Here is a 5287-nt window from a genome sequence, read left to right as displayed (position 1 = left end):
AGGCGGGCTCCCCCCACTGCCTACTCCAGCTGAGGATGCCAAATCCTTCCTGCAATATATTAGGTCTGAGATCCTGCAATGTCAGGTCTGTTCAGGAAAATGTCAAGCTAAAGGAAAGGAAAGTGACTGTCTCTTTCTCCACAGTTCCTAGTGATTGAGTTGCCCTGTATTAAAAAATAGTTCTTATGAAATCCAGATACATTGGCTAATTTTAGCACCATGTTACTGTGGATCCCCTTACTTGTTTCCTTGATGGCCGTAATTCGTTTCCAAACATAAAAACCATATATGGAATAAAAATGGGTGTCAAAGATTATTAGAGTTATGCCATTTGCCTTGGTCATCATGCTTATATGTTCTTTTTATACACAGAGCTTGGCTATGATTGGTGCCTGGCACAGAAATGTCAGATGAAGAACTAATGGAAAACAGAATATTTTCTAGATTGATATAGCATAATTCCTAGTGCCAGAATAAAAGAATTGGAGAAACTCCCATGCATATTTGATGTAGTCCTTTTTATATATATATATATAGCTTGAGAATTATCTAGAATGGATACTTTTTTTATTTATATACATCCAGGAGTTAAAATGTTAACTACTCATCTACCAGTCCACTCTGGAGTTTAAAGTCAATCAAATATCATTATAGCATATACTTTGTATAAGAAACAGATTGGTCTGTTTGCTGAGCCATTTTTAGGGCAATGAACTAAAAGAAATAAAACATGATCTCTGAAGTCTGATAGCAAAAAGAAAGCATATAAGCTGAAACTCTCATACACAGACACACATGCATAGCCCACAACAAAGAAATACACCACAATGCTGTATGTAACAGCAGAATAGGCATGAAACACATAAGGGCTATGGAATGACAGGAAGGCAAAATGCATTGAGGGCTTGAAGTGAAAAAAAATGAAGAGCAAGACTCAGGCAATAAAAGTGCTCACATTGCACTGAAAAGACAGAAGAAACTAATATTTATTGATTGTTAATTGGATATCAGACTCTGTGATGGAAGATATATGTTTTATCTTACTAAGACCCTACAACTACCCACAAGGGAAATATTAAATAAGGAAACTGAGGCTCAGAAGAGTTGACTGATTTACTCAGGATGACTCAACTAAGTAGTAGAACCCAAACTCAAACCATGGGTGTATGGCCCTGAAGTTCAAGTCCATAAGTCAGATACAAATTCTTGTACTGAAGGAAATTGTTTAAATTTCAAGAAGAATGTAAATGTATGTGAGTGAGTTTGTGTGTTGGGAGTGGGTGGGTGCTTGTGAATAGAATTGATGAAAAAAAAAAAAACAATTGTAACAATTCTGGACATTTAGAAAAGGGAAGAAAAGAGCCACTGTTAAATGTGCTGTCCACCTTTCATTTAGGCTTCCTTCTTACTCCTCTTCTACCAGAATTTCCATCATTTGTTTTTTTTGTTTTTTTTTTTGAGACAGAGTCTCACTATGTCACCCTCAGTAGAGTGCTATGGCATCACAGCTCACTCACAGCAATCTCAAACTCTTGGGCTTAAGCGATTCTCTTGCCTCAGCCTCCCAAGTATCTGGGACTACAGGTGCCCACCACAACCCCCGGCTATTTTTCTTTTTTAAATATGGAATGCTTCATGAATGTGTGTGTCATCCTTGCACAGGGGCCATGCTAATCTTCTCTGTATTGTTCCAATTTTGGTATATTTGCTGCCATAGTGAGCACCCAGCTATTTTTTTGTTGCAGCTGTCATTGCTGTTTAGCTGGCCAGGGCTGGGTTTGAACCCACTAGCCTGGGTGTATGTGGCCAGCGCCCTACCCACTGAGCTGCAGGTGCCGCCCTCCGTCTTTTCTTTACAGCATCACTTTGACATGCTGAAAGGTACCATCTAAGGATAAGTAATGGGCTCCCTGTTTGAATCCCATCTTTGTACGCTGGGCTTTCATTCAGGCCCATGGAAATCCACTTCTGACGTAAAGTACCAGTGTATTCAACTTTGACTCTGTAGAGCTACACCAACCTCTAATAGTTCAGGGGACTATGCCTTAATTGCTCTGTTGGCAGCCTCAGGCTGGAAAGAGGCTCATCTCAGTGGAGCAAGATCCAAGGGAGAGAAAGGGCATCCTCAGTTAGATTGACCCAGGAGAGGAACAGAGAAGGCCACAACAGCCCTGGCCACTGCACACCCAGCTGCATGTAGGACAAGCAGTGCCACAAAATATTTAGATCAGTATATAGCCTGAAACATGAGGCCTTCAATGTAGAAAGATCTACACTCTACAGCATGAATTTTGAAGTCAGCAAGACTGATGGCATAGGAGGCAGCACATAAGGAAAAGTGGATGATACCACTTTGGAAGGTAATTTCTAACACAGAAAACTATGTCAGTTATTTTTCAAAAAGTTAGCTGATTCATTTATATCATACATTATATAAATACTTATGGAGCACCCATATCAGACTTAGAGAGTAAAAAAGCAAATAAAAGAACATCTTTGTCCTTAAAGAGCTTAGAATGTTGAGCTGGAGCCAGACAACTTTGAGATTTTCAAGGTAAGAAGCAAATGACAAAATTCAGCATCCTTTTCTATCAAGAACACTTAAGAAAATAAGTATAGGCGGCATATTTCTTAAGCTGATTTAAGCAACCTATGACAAACCCACAACTAACATCATACTGAAGGGAATAAAACTGAAAGCCTTTCCACTTACAACTAGAACAAGACAAGGATATCCACTATCCCCACTATTATTCAACATAGTTCTGGAAGTTCTAGCCAATGTAATCAGGCAAGAGAAGGATACAAAGGGCATTCAAATGCCGGCAGAGGAGGTCAAATTCTCTCTCTTTGCCAATAATATGATCTTATATTTAGAAAACCCCAGAGACTCAATCACAAAATGCTTGGAAGTCATCAGGAAATACAGTAATGTCTTGGGGTATAAAATCAATGTCCACAAATCAGTAGCCTTTGTATACATCAATAACAGCCAAGTTGAGAATCAAATCAAGGACATAATTCCCTTCACAGTAGTTTCTAAGAAAATGAAATACTTAGGAATATACCTAACAAAAGAAGTGAAAGACCTTGTCAAAGAGAATTATGAAACCCTAAGAAAATAAATTGCAGAAGACACTAACAAATGGAAGAACATACTATGCTCTTGCCTGAGAAGAATCAACATTGTCAAAATGTCTATTATACCCAAAGCAATCTATAGACTCAATGCAATTCCAATTAAAACACAAACATCATATTTTGAAGAATTGGAAAAAATAGAACTTCGTTTTGTATGGAACCAAAAAAAAAACCATATAGCTAAGGCTATTCTTAGTAATAAAAACAAAGTTGGAGGCATCACCCTACCAGACTTCAGGCTATATTACAAGTACACAGTAATCAAAACAGCATAGTATTGGCACAAAAAAAGAGACAAAGATATATGAGACAGAACAGAAAACCAAGAAATGAAACCAGTCTCTACTTGCCATCTGATTTTTGATAGGCCAAAAAAAACATACAGTGGGGGGAAAGAATCCCTATTCAACAAATGGGGCTGGGAGAACTGGATAACCACATGTAAAAGACTGAAATTGGACCCACATCTTTCACCACTTACAAAAATTGATTCAAGATGGATAAGAGACTTAAATCAAAGGCAAAAAACGATAAAAATCTTAGAAGAAAGTGTGGGGAAAATGCTGGTGATGTTGGCCTGGGGAAAGATTTTATGACAAAGACTTCGGGGACCATCACAACAACAACAAAAATCAACAAATGGGAATGAAACTGGAAAGCTTCTACACAGCTAAGAACACAAGTAAAGCAAAAAGACAACCTTCAGAATGGGAAAAGATATTTTCAGGGTATGAATTTGACAAAGGGTTGATAACTAGCATCAAGAGAACTCAAAGTAATCAACAAAAAAAGAGTAAATAAGCCCATCTCTCTGTTCAAGAGACATGAACAGCACCTTCTCTGATGAAAATAGACAAATGGCTAACAAACATTTGAAAAAACGCTCATTGTCCCTGATTGTCAGATTAATGCAAATCAAAACCACCCTGACATATCAATCACCACAGCGAGAATAGCCCACCTTACAAAGTCTCAAAGCTGCAGATGCTGGCATGGATGTGGAGAGAAGGGAACACTTTTACACTGCTGGTGGAACTGTAAAATACAACCTTTTTGTAAGGAAGTATGGAGAATCCTCTAAGAATTCAACTTAGACATCCCATTTGATCCTGCAATCCCGTTACTAGGCATATACCCAGAAAGGAAAAAAAAAAAAAAATTTTATCATAAGGACATTTGCACTAGACTGTTTATCACTGCTTAATTTACAATCACCAACACGTGGAAACAACCTAAATGCCCATCAACCCAGGAATGGATTAATAAGCTGCAGTATATGTGTACCATTTAGCCATTTAAAAAAAATGGAGGCTTTACATCTTTTATATTAACCTGGATTGAGTTGAAACACATTCTGCTTAGTAAAGCATCACAAGAATAGAGAAGCAAGAATCCAATGTACTCAATTCTAATATGAAGGCAGAAGATGAGCTAATACACGGCAGAGAGTAGAGGAATGAGGGACCAGGGAGAGGGGAGGAGGGAGGCAGATGGGAGAGTCACAATGTAGGGTACACCTCTTGGGGGCAGGACACAATTACAAGAAGAACTTTACCTAACAAATGCAATCAGTACAACCTAATTCTTTCTACCTCCAATGAATTCCAAACAATAAAAAAAAAAAGACAGGAAATAATTAGGATGTAATAATAGAGGATACAGTAAATCAATAGAGTATTGATAGATAAAGACAGAAGTTCATATTTTTAAAAAATATATATAGTCGGGTGGCCCCTGTGGCTCAAGGAGTAGGGTGCCGGTCCCATATGCCGGAGGTGGTGGGTTCAAACCCAGCCCCAGCCAAATAAAAAAAAAAAAAAAAATATATATATATATATATATATATATATAGTTAGGAGATAAAAATCATAAGACTTGGTAATATATTGAATACAGAGGATGATTTAAAAAAAATAGTCAACATTATCTTTCATAGATTTCTAACCTGGAGAAAGAACAAGAAATAATACGATTCTCAGGTATTCATCCACTTAACAAATATTTGTTAAAGACTTCTTGAATGCCTGGTACTTTAACATCTTTTATTTAATTGAATCTATATAGTAGAATAGCATTCTTTTTTAGAGATTTAAACATTGAATAGGAACTTGAGATACAATGTAATTCAACCATTTCAAATAAAATA

General features: G+C 37.3%; 1 non-coding gene across 1 annotated transcript; it reads right to left on the bottom strand.

The window, feature by feature from the left end:
• Positions 1-1617: 1617 nt before the first annotated feature.
• Positions 1618-1724, bottom strand: LOC128595043 (U6 spliceosomal RNA). The gene has a single exon (XR_008382737.1). It is a non-coding gene; the product is annotated as a U6 spliceosomal RNA (small nuclear RNA).
• Positions 1725-5287: the final 3563 nt, after the last annotated feature.

The sequence above is a fragment of the Nycticebus coucang genome, chromosome 9, assembly GCF_027406575.1.
Source record: "Nycticebus coucang isolate mNycCou1 chromosome 9, mNycCou1.pri, whole genome shotgun sequence".
Taxonomy (NCBI): Eukaryota; Metazoa; Chordata; class Mammalia; order Primates; family Lorisidae; genus Nycticebus; species Nycticebus coucang.
Note: the sequence above shows the minus strand (reverse complement) of the source record. Positions and strands in the feature narration are given on the sequence as shown.